This window comes from Budorcas taxicolor, chromosome X (genome assembly GCF_023091745.1).
Source record: "Budorcas taxicolor isolate Tak-1 chromosome X, Takin1.1, whole genome shotgun sequence".
NCBI lineage: Eukaryota > Metazoa > Chordata > Mammalia > Artiodactyla > Bovidae > Budorcas > Budorcas taxicolor.
Genome location: NC_068935.1, coordinates 88778110 through 88797834, shown reverse-complemented (window position 1 = coordinate 88797834; position 19725 = coordinate 88778110). Strand labels below are relative to the sequence as shown.

Sequence of the window (19725 nt, the reverse complement as noted above, 5' to 3'; positions counted from 1 at the left end):
TTCCCATTCTATTGTTCTCCTCTATTTCTTTGCACTGATCACTTAGGAAGACATTCTTATCTCTCCTTGCTATTCTTTGGAACTCTACATTCAGATAGATATTTCTTTCCTTTTCTCCCTTGGCTTTCATTTCTCTTCTTTTCTCGGCTATTTGTAAGGCCTCCCCAGACAACCATTTTGCCCTTTTCCATTTCTTCTTGGAGATGATTTTGATCACTCCCTCCTATACAGTATTATGAACCTCTGTCCATAGTTCTTGGGTACTCTATCTTTAAAAATATAAAAACTTAAAACTCAACTTGTCCAAAACTGGGCTAATTTCCCTCCCTACTCGTCTTGGTGACAGACTCAGTCATTTACTGAAGTGAGATATCTGCACACACTCTGGACCCCTTCCTTTATCTCTCACATTTGTCCAACTGGGAACCAAGATTTATTGGTTTTACCTCCTAGACCATTCTCAGACAAGTCTCAAATCTGCCTTACCATTCTATCCCTGAATCATGGATCATGTTGGACTATAACATTCATTTCCTAACTGGTCCACCTGCTTCTTTCTCCCTAAAAAAAATGCTAGCAGATGCATCTTTCCAAAATACAAATCTGACTCTGCCATTATCATGCTTAGAGTTTTTCACTGGCTCCCAGTGCCTGTGGGGAAAGTCCAAATTCATTAGCATGGCAACCTGGATCTTCTATGTCCTGTTCAGCCTGCCTCTCTAGATTTACCTCCTACCACCCCTCCTCATACACTCTACCTTCAGAACACTATGTTTTTCTCAAATTCCTTGATTTTTACAAGCTACTCTTATAGAAGTACTTTTCATCTTAGTTCCTACTCTTCCTTCAGGACCAGACCTCATGCTTGACCTCCTTTATGTAGGTTTCTCTGGTTGCAGGCTCTTGTTGTTGTTGTTTAATCACTAAGTCATGTTCAACTCTTTGCGACTCTATGGACTGTAGCCCACCAGGTTTCTCTGTCCATGGGATTTCCCAGGCAAGAATACCGGAGTAGGTTGGCATTTCCTTCTCCAGGGGATCTTCCCGACTCAGGGATCCAACCTGTGTCTCCTGCATTGGCAGGCGGATTCTTTACCATTGAGCCACCAGGAAGACCCTGTAGGCTGTTAGACATTATGTATTCTGTGATAGGCAGGTCAGGATACCCAAAAGTCCCATGACCTCTCAGTTTCCCATAGGAAAGAGCTGCTTCTCTAGCTCTTCCCCTCAACTAGTTCAGTCTTCTCCCCATGTTTCTCATAGGCCCCAGAATTCTTCTGGTTCACCTAGGACATCTGGGAGACTTTCCCTTTTATTCTCAATTTTAGATTCATCATGCCCTGCCCCCCCCCCCCCGCCCCCCGCTTCTGATCCTTCTCTTTCGGCAAGGCAGATTAGAATAGTGGTTAAGAATATGGACTCGAGCCAGGCTGCCTGAGTTTGAATACCATCTCTGTGACTTTGTAGATCTGTGATCTTGGGCAAGTTACTCTATCTCTCCAGGCCTCTGATGTTCCTCTCTGAATAATGGAGATGACAATAGTAGCACCTGCTTTGTAGGATAGTTACGAGTATTAACTGTTTTAATATTTGTAATACATAGTAAACACTGTAAGTGCTTTTGAGATAAAAAAGCCTAAAATGTGAGATGAAAGAATCTTCTCAAATTGGCATAGAAGGCAAGCTTTTTTCTCTTCTGGAGCTGTTTTCTACGAAAACTAGCTCGTTAGTATTAGGAACAAGTATATATGAGTCAGCAAGAACCCCTATCCCTTTTCAAGTCTCCTGTACTTCTGGCTTGTTTCCCCAAATGGATGACAGATTGAAAGCTTCTTGAGGGCAAGGATCATAGTACAGACTTTTTAGATTCCTTGTGTGTGTATGCTAAATTGCTTCAGTCATGTCCGACTTTGTGTGACACTATGGACTGTAGCTTCCCAGGCTTCTCTGTCCATGGGATTCTCCAGGCAAGAATACTGGAGTGGGTTGCAATGCCCTCCTTCAGGGGATCTTCCCAACCCAGGGATCGAACCCACATCTCTTACATCTCCTGCATTGGCAGGTAGGTTCTTTACCACTAGTACCACCTGTGAAGCCCTTTTAGACTCCTGAAGATCCCCTGGAGGAGGGCATAGCAACCCCCTCCAGTATTCTTGCCTGGAGAATCCCATGGACAGAGGAGCCTGGTGGGCTATGGTCCATAGAGTCACAAAGAGTCAGACACACTGAAGTGACTTCACATGTACACATGCACAAACACATAATAGACACAGGATTTATTTCCATCACTCTTACCATTAAACCCCAAATCCTTACAATAACCCATTCACCTGGCCCCTGGCTCCTTCCCCAACCTTATTTCCTACCTCTCTTTGTCTTGTTTATTCTGCTCCAACCACACAGGCTTTCATGCTATTTTTGGACCATGACAAGCTGATCCTGTCTCAGGACCACTTCTCTGGCTGATGCCTCTGCCTAGAACATTTTCCCTCAGTATTTGTTTGGCTCCTTCTGTGACTTTGTTTATTAATACTTTTGTTGTTCAAGTATCACCTCAGAAGCCTTCCCTGACCACACGCTCTAAAATAGAATTGGCCTTCATATAGAGAGACCTGCCAGTTTATCCCTTACCCTGCTTTCTCTATCTTCATAGCACTTATCACTACCTGTCATACTCTATATTTATAGAGTTGAGTTCCATGGAGACTATTTTGTGTGTTTTATTAATTGGTTTGTCCCCAGCACCTTGAATGGTGCTCTCTTGGCTCTCAATAATGAATGAATGAATCGATGAATAAATAATGAATGAATTCAATGCAAGTGCCTTATAGAAGGGGAAATACAACCAATTCTGTTCACTCCTAGCATCTTGAAAATTTTATAATTCTCAGTCCTTGTTTTTGTCTTTCTGCTTCAGCATTTTCAAATTAAATCCATATCTATGTATGAGTTTTGTTTCAATTTGACGAAAATCACCTTGACAAAAGTTAAAATCCAGTATATGTCAAATCCAGTTTTCCAAGGAGTAACTGATTTGTTTGTTCTCCATCTCATGGGGGAGGAATGTGCATGACTTTGTGTGTATGTGAGAGAGAGAAAGAATGAACAGTTACCTGCAGTGAGGAAATTGGGTGTCCAGGTTCCCCAGAAGGAAAATAATTTTGTTTCAATTGCTGTATATTTTTTCTCAGCTGTTGCTTCCAAATCCATTGAAAAAAAAAAAACCCGAAATACAAAGAGATGAAAAACCTGATGAACTAGAGGTTTATAAACATAAATACGTCAGATCAGGGAATTTCCCAGAGGCTCATGCAGAGCATTGTAAAACCGTGTGAAAGCTTTATTAAGAGAAACTTCAGCAGAGGAGATGGATATATGGCAGCTGCTTGCCAGCTCATGTCTCCACTCAACAATGGAAGTTGCGATGTGGGAACAGCCCTTTTGGTTCTGGGATGTGCCTCACCATGAAGTAGAATGTTCCTGCCCCCAGAGCCCGAATTCTGTTCAAGCAGATACCCTCTATTGTGTACATAGCCACTGGCTATGTGTACAACTGCCGCTGGCAGTTGAAGGGAGGCTCCCAGGCTGCCTTAGAAGACAAGACCCCACGTAAGTAAAAGCAGCAGCAGCCAGTATTTTAAAGAAGCCATTTGAAAATCTGTTTCAAATGTATGGTAGCATTTTTTTTAGAGTGATGGGTCTCAAACTTGAGCACGAATCAGAATCACTTGGAGGGCTTGTTAAAATTCAGATGGCTGGGCTCCACTCACAGAGTTTCTAGTTCAAAAAGTTTGGAGTGGGGCCCCAGATTTTTATTTCCTTCAATTTCCCAGGTGATGCTGATGCTGCTATATGAGACAAACTTTGAGAACTATTGTTTAGGAAAAAAACAGGAATTTGGAAGCAAATAATTTGGATTCAAGCCTCGTATGATTTTACCTCTGAACCTGACATGGAGGTTCTTCTTTTCTAACATGGAGTTTATAAGATTCTTGTAAGAATTAAATGGACTGGTGTCCATGAAAGTTCTTTGGGAACTATAAATATTATCAGTTATGGCTTCACAAATAGTACTTGCTGCCACCCCCATCATCTTTTCCTGTGCTTTGTCACCTCTCTACCAGACTTTTTCCTATCAAGTTCATCAGGCACCTAGAAAGAAACCAAAGTCAAGAAGGTCCTAAGTAGTAAAATGATTTTAACCCAATGAGTGTGGTCTTGATGCTGACTTTGACTTGATCTCCTTTTCCTTCTGACCGGCCTCTTCTCAACTTGCTCCTGTTCTTCCAGCTCTGGCCACATCTCACAGCAGAGAACAGTAACTAGTGCTGATATTGGGGGTAAAAAAATGTCAGGTATATATATATATATATATATATCTTTTTTTAGTTAGTAGAATAAGCAGAGGAATCTGCTTCCAAACAGGAAAGTATTTGTTGGGGAAACCATCTTGCTAGGTTGGTGGGCTCTGAGCTGATTTCCCTAAGGGCAAAATCCAGATGTTTGAAAGAGTTAAGTGAGATCATAAGTATAATTGCAAATTCCTAACTTAAGAATGTGTCAGACAGCTGTATTAGACAGTTGGCCAGGGTAAATGATATGTCTGTGTATGAGGGAGTCCTTTTTCTTTGGGAAACTTTTCTCATTTAAAAGTAATACACATGTTATGTACACAATTTTGAAATTTTCTAAAATTATAAAGAATGAAAATATCCCTTAATTCTGACACACAGAGATACTTAATGGTAAGATATTAGTAATTTTCACCTAGCTTTTTTAAAATTTTTATTTATTTATTTATTTGGCTGCGATGGATCTTTGTTGTAGCATGTGAACTCCTGATGGTGGCATGAGGGATCTAGGTCTCCTACCAGGGATCAAACCCAGGCCCTGTGCATTGGGAGCTCAGATTCTTAGCACTGGATCACCAGGGACATGCCCATACCGGCTTTTAATATGTATATGCTTGTACATGAATATATGCATATGGTTATTTGTTTTTTGAGTTGGGCTGATACAACATACAGGTTTGTATACTGTTTTTTCTCTTTTGTAATAGCAGACTATGGGCTTCCCTGGTGGCTCAGCAGTATAGAATCTGCCTGCCTTAATTTCTCTTTCTGTTTTTCAATTGTTAGTGTATAGGAATGTAAGGGATATCTGTGTATATCCAACAACCTTACTATATTCATTAAATCAGTTCAGTTGCTCAGCTGTGTCTGACTCTTTGCGACCCCATGGACTGCAGCATGCCAAGCCTCACTGTCCATCACCAACTCCTAGAACTTGCTCAAACTCATGTCCTTTGAGTCGGTGATGCCATCCAACCATCTCATCCTCTGTTGTCCCCTTCTCCTTCTGCCTTCAGTCTTTCCCAGCATCAGGCTCTTTTCCAATCAGTCAGTGCTCAACATTAGGTGGGCCAAAGTACTGGGGCTTCAGCTTCAATATCAGTCCTTCCAATGAGTATTCAGGACTGATTTCCTTTAGGATTGACTGCAGTCCAAGGGACTCTCAAGAGTCTTTGCCAACACCACAGTTCAAAAGCATCAATTTTTTGGTGCTCAGCTTTCTTTATGGTCCAACTTTCACATCCATACGTGATTACTGGAAAAACCATAGCTTCGACTAGACGGACCTTTTTCGGCAAAGTAATTTCTCTGCTTTTTAATATGCTGTCTAGGTTTATCAGAGCTTTTCTTCCAAGGAGCAAGCATCTTTTAATTTCATGGCTGCAGTCACCATCTGCATTGCTTTTGGAGCCCCCCAAATTAAAGTCTGTCACTTGTTTCCATTGTTTCCAAATCTATTTTCCATGAAGTGATGGGACCAGATGCCATGTTCTTGGTTTTTTGAATATTGAGTTTTAAGCTAGCTTTTTCACTCACCTCTTTCACTTTCATCAAGAGGCTCTTCAGTTCCTCTTCACTTTCTTCCATAAGGGTGGTATCATCTGCATATCTAAGGTTATTTATATTTCTCCCAGTAATCTTGATTCCAGCTTGTGCTTCATCCAATACAGCATTTGGCATGATGTACTCTACATATAAGTTAAATAAGCAAGGTGACAATATACAGCCTTGACATACTCTTTTCTTAATTTGGAACCAGTCTCTCGTTCCATGTCGGTTCTGTTGCTTCTTGACCTGCATACAAATTTCTCAGGAGACATATAAGGGGGTCTGGTATTCTCATCTCTTTAATAATTTTCCAGTTTGTTGTGATCCACACAGTCAAAGGCTTTGGTGTGGTCAGTAAAGCAGAAATAGATGTTTTTCTGGAACTCTCTTGCTTTTTCAGTGATCCAGCAGATGTTGGCAATTTGATCTCTGGTTCCTCTGCCTTTTCTAAATCCAGCCTGAACATCTGGAAGTTCTTTGTTCACATACTGTTGAAGCCTGGTTTGGAGAATTTTCAGCATTACTTTACTAGTGTGTGAGATGAGTACGATTGTGTAGTAGTTTGACCATTCTTTTGCATTGCCTTTCTTTGGGATTGGAATGAGAACTGACATTTTTCCAGTCCTGTAGCCGCTGCTGAGTTTTCCAAATTTGCTGGCATATTGAGTGCAGCACTTTCACAGCATCATCTTTTAGTATTTGAAATAGCTCAGCTGGAATTCTATCACCCCCACTAGCTTTGTTCATAGTAATGCTTCCTAAGGCACACTTGACTTCGCACTCCAGGATGTCTGGCTCTAGGTGAGTGATCACAACATTGTGGTTATCTAGGTCATTAAGATCTTCTTTGTATAATTCTTCTGCGTAGTCTAGCCACCTTTTCTTAATTTCTTCTGCTTCTGTTAGAGCCGTACTGTTTCTGTCCTTTATTGTACCCATCTTTGCATGAAATGTTCCGTTGGTATCTAATTTTCTTGAAGAGATCTCTAGTCTTTCCCATCCTATTATTTTCCTCTGTTTCTTTGCATTGATCACTGAGGAAGGGTTTCTCATCCCTCCTTGCTATTCTTTGGAACTCTACATTCATTGATTAGCTCTAGTAATTTTCTGGTGTTATCTTTAGGGTTTAATATGTAGAGGAACATGTCATCTGCAAACAGTGAGAGTTTTACTTCTTCTTTTCCAATCTAGATTCCTTTTATTTCTTTTTCTTCTCTGATTTCTGTGGCTAGGACTTCCAAAACGATGTTAAATAGTAGTGGTGAGAGTGGGCACACTTGTCTTGTTCCTGATTTTATAGGAAATGCTTTCAATTTTTCACCACTATGGATAATGTTTGCTGTGGGTTTGTCATTTATAGCTATTTTGTTGAAGTATGTTCCTTCTATGCCTGCTTCCTGGAGAGTTTTTATCATAAATGGGTGTTGAATTTTGTCTAAGGCTTTGTCTACATCTATTGTGAAAATCATATGTTTTTAATCTTTCAGTTTATTAATATGGTATATCACATTGATTGATTTATAAATATTGAAGAATCCTTGCATCCCTGGAATAAAGCCCACTTGGTCATGATGTATGATCTTTTAAATATGTTGTTGGATTCTGTTTGCTAGAATTTTGTTAAGGATTTTTGCATCTATGTTCATCAGTGATATTGGCCTGTCATTTTCTTTTTGTGTGCCATCTTTGTCTGGTTTTGGTATGAGGGTCATGGTGGCCTCATAGAATGAGTTTGGGAGTTTGCCTTCCTCTGCACTTTTCTGGAAGAGTTTGAGTGGGATAGGTATGGCTCTTCTCTAAATTTTTGGTAGAATTCACCTCTGAAGCCATCTTGTCCTGGGAAAACAATCCCATTCACCATTGCAATGAAAAGAATAAAATACTTAGGAATAAATTTACCTAAAGAAACAAAGGAACTATAGATAGAAAACTATAAAACACTAATGAAAGAAATCAAAGATGACACAAATAGATGGAGAAATATACCATGTTCATGGATTGGAAATATCAATATAGTGAAAATGAGTATACTACACAAAAATAAACTCAAAATGGATTAAAGATCTAAATGTAAGGCCAGAAACTATAAAACTCTTAGAGGCAAACATAGGCAGAACACTCTCTGACATAAATCACAGCAAGATCCTCTATGACCCACTTCCCAGAGTAAAAGAAATGAAAATAAACAAATGGTACATAATTAAACTTAAAAACTTTTGCACAATGAAGGAAGCTATAAGCAAGGTGAAAAGGCAGCCTTCAGAATGGGAGAAAACAATAGCAAGCAAAATAACTGACAAAGAATTAATCTCCAAAATATACAAGCAACTCATGCAGCTCAATACCAGAAAAACAAACAACCCAATCAAAAAGTGGGCAAAAGAACTAAACAGACATTTCTCCTATGAAGACATACAGATGGCTAATAAACACATGAAAAGATGCTCAACATCACTCATTATTAGAGAAATATAAATCAAAACCACAATGAGGTATCATTTCACACAGGTCAGAATGGCCACCATCAAAATGTCTACAAACAATACATGCTGGAGAGGGTGTGGAGAAAAGGGAACCCTCTTACACTGTTGGTGGGAATGCATACTGGTGCAGCCACTATGGAGAATCATGTGGAGATTCCTTTAAAAAACTGGAAATAGAACTGCCATACAACCCAGCAGTCCCACTGCTGGGCATACACAGTGAGGAAACCAGAATTGAAAGAGATACATGTACCCCAATGTTCGTTGAAACACTGCTTACAATAGCTAGGACATGAAAGCAACCTAGATGTCCATCAGCAAATGAATGGATAAGGAAGTTGTGGTACATATAAACAATGGAATGTTACTCAGCTATGAAAAGGAACACATTTGAGTCAGTTCTAATGATTTGGATGAAACTGGAGCCTATTATACAGATTGAAGTAAGTCAAAGAGAAACATCAATACTGTATATTAACACATATATATAGAATTTAGAAAAACGGTAATGACAACCCTATATGCAAGGCAGCAAAAGAGACACAGATGTAAAGAACAGGCTTTGGACTCTACGGGAGAAGGTGTGGGTGTGATGATTTGAGAGAATAGCATTTTAACATGTATATTACCATATGTAAAATAGATGGCCAGTGCAAGTTTGATGCGTGAAGCAGGGCACTCAGAGTCGGTGCTCTGGGACAACCCAGAGGGATGGAGTGGGGAGGGAGGTGGTGGTGGAGGGGCGATGTTTCAGGATGGAGGGACACATGTGCACCTGTGGCTGATTCATGTTGATATATGGCAAAAACCATCCCAATATTGTAAAATAATTATCCTCCAATTAAAATAAATTAACTTAAAAAAAAAGATATGCACTGATAGGAACAGACATGGAGACAGAGATAGAAATGGACTTAGAGACACTGATTTGGAGAAATAGAAACAGAGATATGCAATATACAGAAGTCCTCAAAACAACTTTTGTTTTGTACATGAACAAAGACATTCTAAAAGAATGTTTGGAATATGGTCGGCAGCCTATAAATATTTATTGAATGAATAATAATGTCTTATTTATGTAAAAAAAATTTAGGGAAACAGAAGTGCATTTAAATATTTCACTTTATATAGTTCTATACTGGATAAGTGTTTGAAATAAAAAGTTCAATCATGTACTCAGTTCAGTTCAATTCAGTCGCTCAGTCGTGTCCGACTCTTTGCGACCCCATGAATCACAGCACGCCAGGCCTCCCTGTCCATCACCAACTCCCAGAGTTCACTCAGACTCACGTCCATCGAGTCAGTGATGCCATCCAGCCATCTCATCCTCGGTCGTCCCCTTCTCCTCCTGCCCCCAATCCCTCCCAGCATCAGAGTCTTTTCCAATGAGTCAACTCTTCACATGAGGTGGCCAAAGTACTGGAGTTTCAGCTTTAGCGTCATTCCTTCCAAAGAAATCCCGGGGTTGATCTCCTTCAGAATGGACTGGAAGGGCTATAAAAACGTTTCTCATATTAACAAAGAAGAAAAGAATCTGGCTGCAATGCAGGAGATGCAGGCTCTATCCCTGGGTTTGGAAGATCCCCTGGAGAAGGAAATGGCAACCCACTCCAATATTCTTTCCTGGAGAATCCCATGGACAGAGGACCCTGGTGGGCTACAGTTGATGGGGTCACAAAGAGTCAGACACGACTGAGCAACTAAAGAACAACACAACTATGGTAGACTATTATTCCTTCATGTAAATACACAGTACTTCACCTAACTTCCAAAATTTTGAACAGTTCAGTTCAGTTCAGTTGCTCAGTCGTGTCCAACACTTTGCAACCCCATGAATCGCAGCATGCCAGGCCTCCCTGTCCATCACCAACTCCCAGAGTTCACTCAAACTCATGTCCATCGAGTCAGTGATGCCATCCAGCCATCTCATCCTCTGTTGTCCCCTTCTCCTCCTGCCCCCAATCCCTCCCAGCATCAGGGTCTTTTCCAATGAGTCAATTCTTTGCATGAGGTGGCCAAAGGATTGGAGTTTCAGCTTTAGCATCAGTCCTTCCAATGAGCACCCAGGACTGATCTCCTTTAGGATGGACTGGTTGGATCTCCTTGCAGTCCAAGGGACTCTCAAGAGTCTTCTCCAACACCACAGTTCAAAAGCAGCAATTCTTCGGTGCTCAGCTTTCTTCACAGCCCAACTCTCAGATCCATACATGACCACTGGAAAAACCATAGCCTTGACTAGACGGACCTTTGTTGGCAAAGTAACGTCTCTGCTTTTGAATATGTTATCTAGGTTGGTCATAACTTTCCTTCCAAGGAGTAAGTGTCTTTTAATTTCATGGCTACAGTCACCATCTGCAGTGATTTTGGAGTCCAAAAAAAATAAAGTCTGACACTGTTTGCGCTGTTTCCCCATCTATTTTCCATGAAGTGATGGGACCAGATGTCATGATCTTTGTTTTCTGAATGTTGAGCTTTAAGCCAACTTTTTCACTCTCCTCTCTCACTTTCATCAAGAGGCTTTTTAGTTCCTCTTTACTTTTTGCCGTAAGGGTGGTGTCATCTGCATATCTGAGGTTATTGATATTTCTCCCGGCAATCTTGATTCCAGCTTGTGCTTCTTCCAGCCCAGCGTTTCTCATGATGTACTCTGTGTATAAGTTAAATAAGCAGGATGACAATATACAGCTTTGATGTACTCCTTTTCCTATTTGAACAGTTAGGATATTCCTAATTTTACATTATAAATAACGCTGTAGCTGTTGATACTTCATGTACATAAATAAATATGTTTAGTTCTAATTGCTCTCTTAGGATAGAATCCTTGGGATGGAAAGATTAGATTAAAGGGTAGGAACATTTTTAAAAATTTATTTATTTATTTTAATTGAAGGATAATTATTTTGCAGTATTGTGATGGTTTTTGCCATATATCAGTATGACTCAGCCATAGGCATATACATGTCTTCTTCCTCCTGAACCTCCTCACACCTCCCTCCCCACTCCATCCCTGTAGGTTGTAACAGAACTCCAGCTTTGGGTGCCCTGCCTCATACATCAAACATTTTTAAAAACAAATATAATCCACCAACCATAAAATTAATTATTTTCAAGTGTGGAATTAAGTGGGTTTTAGTATATCTACAAGGTTGTATAGCCACCACCACTCTCTAATTCTAGAAAAAATTATGCAGTGCTTCACAAATTTGCATTTCATCCTTGTGGGACAGCCATGCTGATCTTCTCTATATTGTTCTGATTTTAGTATATGTCAGCTAAAGCAAACACAGCAGGAACATTTTATGTCTCTTGATAATATATGGCAAGTTTCCTTGAGGCAAATGTATACCCAATCCATTCCCATCCAGCAGTTTATAAGAATGCTTCTTTCCCTGAAACTTTGCTGACAGTTTTTAAAAATATATTGCCAATATCACTGAAAATTACATTTTATTGTTTTGTCTTTCTGATTAGCTCTTCTTCCTCTTTAGCTGTTCTGTAGAGATATGTCATCCACTCTATTTCCTTTGCAGGCATATACTGTGGGCAGTCACATGCACTTGGCTGCCCCCTCTCTGTGGATAATGACCATGCGTCCATACTCTACCCTAACGTCTTTCTAGCACTACAGCCCAGATATCAGGCTGCTTGTGGGGCATGACTATCTACATTAGACAGCATATCAAATATGCTCATATCTAAAGTCAAACTCATGTCTCTGGTTCTCAACTTCCCAATGTAGACACCACTAGCTGTTTCATGGTCATCTTAACTTCGCTTTCCTCCATATTTAATTAGTAATCCAAGTTTCTTGATTCTGTCTCTTATGTCCTTTCTCACATCCTTTCATTCTGCTCCACTCTCACTGTCACCTCTCTAGTTCTACCTTTTATTAAGTCTATGGCACTAGCCTACTCACTTCACTATACTTTCAGTATTTATCCACATAATTCATCCTACATGTGGCTATGAGGATAACCTTCCTAACATACTGTTTTTACCATCTCTTTCCTCCTATTCTGGAACCTCCAAAGCCTCTGTCTTGCCTGTTGGTAAAGTAAGTGTTAGGATAAACACTTAAGGCTCGCCATGTTGTTGCATCATTCTAATTTTATTTCCTGTATGCCTTAGAAAAACTCTATGTTCTTCCTTCAGTATATTCCTGCTCTTCCCACTCTTGTTTTCACAAACCACCTCACATGACCTCTTTCCCAGTCTCCTCCTGTTGAAATTATCCTGAGTTTTCAAACTTAGAGGCTCTGCAAAGTCTTCCTTGATTCAACTAGCTGTGCTTTCTCCTTTGTTTCCTCCTTGACTGTTTGGTTTTAGACACCACCAATTTCATAGCATTTTCAGCAAAAAAATAAGAAAACTTCCTAAATAATGTTTTTATTACATGAATTTTTTTTTTACTTTATTTTACTTTACAATATTGTATTGGTTTTGCCATACATCAACATGAATCCACCATGGGTGTACACGTGTTCCCCATCCTGAACCCACCTCCCACATCCCTCCCCATACCATCTCTCTGGGTCATCCCCATGCACCAGCCCCAAGCATCCTGTATCCTGCATCGAACCTAGACTGGCAATTCGTTTCTTATATAATATTATACATGTTTCAATGCCATTCTCTCAAATCATCCCACCCTCACCCTCTCCCACAGAGTCCAAAAGACTGTTCTATACATATGTGTCTCTTTTGCTGTCTCGCATACAGGGTTATCATTACCATCTTTCTAAATTCCATATATATGCGTTAGTATACTGTATTGGTGTTTTTCTTTCTGGCTTACTTCACTCTGTATAATAGGCTCCAGTTTCATCCACCTCATTAGAACTGATTCAAATGTATTCTATTTAATGGCTGAGTAATACTCCATTGTATATATGTACCACAGCTTTCTTATCCATTCATCTGCTGATGGACATCTAGGTTGCTTCTATGTCCTGGCTATTATAAACAATGCTGTGATGAATATTGGGGTACACGTGTCTCTTTCCATTCTGGTTTCCTCGGTGTGTATGCCCAGCAGTGGGATTGCTGGGTCATAAGGCAGTTCTATTTCCAGTTTTTTAAGGAATCTCCACACTGTTCTCCATAGTGGCTGTACTAGTTTGCATTCCCACAAACAGTGTAAGAGGGTTCCCTTTTCTCCACACCCTTTCCAGCATTTATTGCTTGTAGACTTTTGGATTGCAGCCATTCTGACTGGTGTGAAATGGTACCTCATTGTGGTTTTGATTTGCATTTCTCTGATAATGAGTGATGTTGAGCATCTTTTCATGTGTTTGTTAGCCATCCATATGTCTTCTTTGGAGAAATGTCTATTTAGTTCTTTGGCCCATTTTTTGATTGGGTCATTTATTTTTCTGGAACTGAGCTGTAGGAGTTGCGTGTATATTTTTGAGATTAGTTGTTTGTCAGTTGCTTCATTTGCTATTATTTTCTCCCATTCAGAAGGCTGTCTTTTCACCTTGCTTATAGTTTCCTTTGTTGTGCAGAAGCTTTTAATTTTAATTACATCCCATTTGTTTATTTTTGCTTTTATTTCCAATATTCTGGGAGTTGGGTCATAGAGGATCCTGCTGTGATTTATGTCGGAGAGAGTTTTGCCTATGTTCTCCTCTCGGAGTTTTACAGATTCTGGTCTTACATTTAGATCTTTAATCCATTTTGAGTTTATTTTTGTGTTTGGTATTAGAAAGTGTTCTAGTTTCACTCTTTTACAAGTGGTTAACCAGTTTTCCCAGCACCACTTGTTAAAGACGTTATCTTTAATCCATTGTATATTCTTTCCTCCTTTGTCTAAGATAAGGTGTCCAATCATTTCAGTTCAGTTCAGTCACTCATTTGTGTCTGAATCTTTGCGACCCCATGAATTGCAGCACGCCAGGCCTCCCTGTCCATCACCAACTCCCAGAGTTCACTCAGACTCACGTCCATCCAGTCAGTGATGCCATTCAGCCATCTCATCCTCTGTCGTCCCCTTCTCCTCCTGCCCCCAATTCCTCCCAGCATCAGAGTCTTCTTCAATGAGTCAACTCTTTGCATGAGGTGGCCAAAGTACTGGAGTTTCAGCTTTAGCATCATTATTTCCAAAGAAATCCCAGGGCTGATCTCCTTCAGAATGGACTGGTTGGATCTCCTTGCAGTCCAAGGGACTCTCAAGAGTCATCTCCAACACCACAGTTCAAAAGCAGCAATTCTTGAGCACTCAGCCTTCTTCACAGTCCAACTCTCACATCCATACATGACCACAGGAAAAACCATAGCCTTGACTAGATGGTCCTTAGTTGGCAAAGTAATGTCTCTGCTTTTGAATATGCCATCTAGGTTGGTCCTAACTTTTCTTCCAAGGAGTAAGCATCTTTTAATCTCATGGCTGCAGTCAACATCTGCAGTGATTTTGGAGCCCCAAAAAATAAAGTCTGACACTGTTTATCCATCTATTTCCCATGAAGTGATGGGACCAGATGCCACGATCTTCATTTTCTGAATGTTGAGCTTTAAGCCAACTTTTTCACTCTCCTCTTTCACTTTCATCAAGAGGCTTTTTAGTTCCTCTTCACTTTCTGCCGTAAGGGTGGTGTCATCTGCATATCTGAGGTTATTGATATTTCTCCCGGCAATCTTGATTCCAGCTTGTGCTTCTTCCAGCACAGCATCTCTCATGATGTACTCTGCATATAAGTTAAATAAGCAGGGTGACAGTATACAGCCTTGACGTACTCCTTTTCCTATTTGGAACCAGTCTGTTGTTTCATGTCCAGTTCTAACTGTTGCTTCCTGACCTGCATACAGATTTCTCAAGAGGCAGGTCAGGGGGTCTGGTATTCCCATCTCTTTCAGAATTTTCCACAGTTTTTTGTGATCCACACAGTCAAAGGCTTTGGCATAGTCAATAATGCAGAAATAGATGTTTTTCTGGAACTCTCTTGCTTTTCTGATGATCCAGCAGATGTTGGCAATTTGATCTCTGGTTCCTCTGCCTTTTCTAAAACCAGCTTGAACATCAGGAAGTTCACGGTTCACGTATTGCTGAAGCGTGGCTTGGAGAATTTTGAGCATTATTTTACTAGCATGTGAGATGAGTGCAATTGTGCGGTAGTTTGAGGATTCTTTGGCATTGCCTTTCTTTGGGATTGGAATGAAAACTGACCTTTTCCAGTCCTGTGGCCACTGCTGAGTGTTCCAAATTTGCTGGCATATTGAGTGCAGCACTTTCACAGCATCATCTTTCAGGATTTCAAACAGCTCCACTGGAATTCCATCACCTCCACTAGCTTTGTTCATAGTGATGCTTTCTAAGGACCACTTGACTTCACATTCCAGAATGTCTGCTCTAGGTGAGTCATCACACCATTGTGATTATCTGGGTCATGAAGATCTTTTTTGTATAGTTCTTCTGTGTATTCTTGCCACCTCTTCTTAATATCTTCTGCTTCTGTTAGGTCCAGACCATTTCTGTCCTTTATCGAGCCCATCTTTGCATGAAATGTTCCCTTGGTATCTCTAATTTTCTTGAAGAGATTTCTAGTCTTTCCCATTCTGTTGTTTTCCTCTATTTCTTTGCATTGATCTCTGAGGAAGGTTTTCTTATCTCTTCTTGCTATTTTTTGGAACTCTGCTTTCAGATGCTTATATCTTTCCTTTTCTCCTTTGTTTTTCGCCTCTCCTCTTTTCACAGTTATTTGTAAGGCCTCCCCAGGCAGCCATTTTGCTTTTCTGCATTTATTTTCCATGGGGATGGTCTTTTTCCCTGTCTCCTGTACAATGTCACGAACCTCATTCCATAGTTCATCAGGCACTCTATCTATCAGATCTGGGCCCTTAAATCTATTTCTCACTTCCACTGTATAATCATAAGGGATTTGATTTAGGTCATACCTGAATGGTCCAGTGGTTTTCCCTACTTTCTTCAATTTGAGTCTGAATTTGGTAATAAGGAGTTCATGATCTGAGCCACAGTCAGCTCCTGGTCTTGTTTTTGCTGCATAGAATATAATCAATCTGATTTCGGTGTTGACCACCTGGTGATGTCCATGTGTAAAGTCTTCTCTTGTGTTGTTGGAAGAGGGTGTTTGCTATGACCAGTGCATTTTCTTGGCACAACTCTATGAGTCTTTGCCCTGCCTCATTCCGCATTCCAAGGCCAAATTTGCCTGTTACTCCAGGTGTTTCTTGACTTCCTACTTTTGCATTCCAGTCCCCTATAATGAAAAGGACATCTTTTTTGGGTGTTAGTTCTAAAAGGTCTTGTAGGTCTTCATAGAACCGTTCATAGGTGTGTGGATTTATCTCTGGGCTTTCTCTTTTGTTCCGTTGATCTATATTTCTGTCTTTGTGCCAGTACCATACTATCTTGATGACTGTGGCTTTGTAGTAGAGCCTGATGTCAGGCAGGTTGATTCCTCCAGTTCCATTCTTCTTTCTCAAGATTGCTTTGGCTATTCAAGGTTTTTTGTGTTTCCATACAAATTGTGAAATTATTTGTTCTAGCTCTGTGAAAAATACCGCTGGTAGCTTGATAGGGAATGCATTAAATCTGTAGATTTCTTTGGGTAGTATACTCCTTTTCACTATATTAATTATTCTGATCCATGAACATGGTATAGTTCACCATCTATTAGTGTCCTCTTTGATTTCTTTCACCAGTGTTTTATAGTTTTCTATTTATAGGTCTTTAGTTTCTTTAGGTAGATATATTCCTAAGTAGTTTATTCTTTTCATTGCAACGGTGAATGGAATTGTTTCCTTAATTTCTTTTTCTACTTTCTCATTATTAGTGTATAGGAATGCAATGGATTTCTGTGTGTTGATTTTATATCCTGCAACTTTACTATATTCATTGATGAGCTCTAGTAATTTTCCTGTGGAGTCTTTAGGGTTTTCCATGTAGAGGATCATGTCATCTGCAAACAGTGAGTGTTTTACTTCTTCTTTCCCAGTTTGGATTCCCTTTATTTCTTTTTCTGCTCTGATTGCTGTGGCCAAAACTTCCAGAACTATGTTGAATAGTAATGGTGGAAGTGGGCACCCTTGTCTTGTTCCTGACTTTAGGGGAAATGCTTTCAACCTTTCACCATTGAGGATAATGTTTGCTGTGGGTTTGTCATATATAGCTTTTATTATGTTGAGGTATGTTCCTTCTATTCCTGCTTTCTGGAGAGTTTTTATCATAAATGGATGTTGAATTTTGTCAAAGGCTTTCTCTGTGTCTATTGAGATAATCATATGGCTTGGTTTTAAATTTTTATTGAAGTATAGTTGATTTACAATATATCATGTTAGCTTCAGGTGTACAGCAAAGTGATTTAGAGATATATAAAGATATATAATATTCTTTCTAAAAACTCTTTTCCATTATAGGTTATATAACATATTGAATATAGTCCCCAGTAAAGCAGAAACCCTTCTTCTTTTTTTAAACTCTCATTTTGTTAGCATTTCCTTTATGACATGATATTCTACTCTGTTTAGTTACATCAATTTTTAAAATTAATTTATTTTTTATTGAAGGATAATTGCTTTACAGATTTTTGCTGTTTTCTGTCAAACCTCAACATGACTCAGCCATAGGTTCCAGCCATATATCCCCTCCCTTTTGAAATTCCCTCCCATCTCCCTCCCCATCCGACACCTCTAGGTTGATACAGAGCCCATTTGAATTTCCTGATCCATACAGCAAATTCCTGTTGGCTATCTATTTTATATGTGGTAATGTAAGTTTCCATGTTATTCTTTCCATACATCTCACCCTCTCCTCCCCTCTCTCTATGTCCATAAGTCTATTCTCTGTGTCTGTTTATCCATTGTTGCCCTGTAAATAAATTCTTCAGTACCATTTTTCTAGATTCCATTTATATGTGTTAGAATACAGTATTTATCCTTCTCTTTCTGACTCACTTCACTCTGTATGATAGGTTCTGGTTTGTGCACCTCATTAGAACTGACTCAAATGTGTTCCTTTTTATGGCTGAGTAATATTCCGTTGTATATATGTACCACAACTTCTTTATCCATTCATCTGTTGATGGACATCAGGTTGCTTTCATGTTCTAGCTATTGTAAATAGTGCTGCAATGAACAATGGGATACGTGTGTCTCTTTCAGTTTTTGTTTCCTCAGGGTATATGCCTAGGAGTGGGATTGCTGGGTCATATTGTGGTTTTTTCCCTAGTTTTTAAAGCAATCTCCATACCTTTTTCCATAGTGGCTCTATCAATTTACATTCCCACCAATAGTGCAAGAGCATTCCCTTCTCTCCACACCCTCTCCAGCATTTATTGTTTGTAGACTTTTTGATGAGGGCCATTCTGACCAGTGTGAGGTGATATCTCATTGTAGTTTTGATTTGCATTTCTCTAATAAGAGTGATGTTGAGCAGCTTTTCATGTCTTTGTTGGACATCTGATGTCTTCTTTGGAGAAATATCTGTTTAGGTCTTTTTCCACTTTTTGATTGGGTTATTGTTGGGTTATTTGTTTTTCTGGCATAGAGTGGTATGAGCTGCTTGTATATTTTGGAAATTAGTCCTTTGTCAGTTGTTTCATTTGCTATTATTTTCTCCCATTCCAAGGGTTGTCTTTTCACCATGCTTATAGTTTCCTTTGCTGTGCAAAAGCTTTTAAGTTTAATCAGGTCCCACTTGTTTACTTTTGTTTTTATTTCCATTACTCTAGGAGGTTTGTCATAGAAGATCTTGCTTTGATTTATGTCATCAAGTGTTCTGCCTGTGTTTTCCTCTAAGAGTTTTATGGTTTCTGGTCTTACATTTAGGTCTTTAATCCATTTTGAGTTTATCTTTGTGTATGATGTTAGGAGGTGTTCTAATTTCATTCTTTTACATGTAGCTGTCCAGTTTTCCCAGCACCATTTATGGGAGAGGCTGTCTTTGCCCCATTGTATATTCTTTCCTCCTTTGTCAAAAATAAGGTACCCATAGGTGCATGGGTTTATTTCTGGGCTTTCTATCTTGTTCCATTGGTCTATATTTCTGTTTTTGTGCCAGTACCATATTGTCTTGATGACTTTAGCTTTGTAGTATAATCTGAACTCAGAAAGGTTGATTCCTCCAGCTCTGTTCTTCTTTTTCAAGACTGCTTCAGCTATTCGGGGTCTTTTGTGTTTCCATATGAATTGTGAAATTTTTGATCTACTTCTGAGAAAAATGCCATTGGTAATTTGATAAGGATCACATTGAATCTGTAGATTGTGTTTGGTAGTATAGTCATTTTCACAATATTGATTCTTTCTACCCAGGAACATGGAATATCTCTCCATCTGTTTTTGTCATCTTTGATTTCTTTCATCAGTGTCTTATAATTTTCTGTGTATAG

General features: G+C 39.5%; 1 protein-coding gene and 1 non-coding gene across 2 annotated transcripts in view; one reads left to right on the top strand and one right to left on the bottom strand.

Moving 5' to 3' along the window:
* Positions 1 to 19725, top strand: part of SHROOM4 (shroom family member 4) — a 253160-nt gene that overhangs the window by 175510 nt on the left and 57925 nt on the right. The gene's annotated exons all lie outside the window — the stretch shown is intronic.
* LOC128070644 (U6 spliceosomal RNA) lies at positions 11563 to 11666 on the bottom strand. Its single transcript, XR_008201622.1, has one exon. It is a non-coding gene; the product is annotated as a U6 spliceosomal RNA (small nuclear RNA).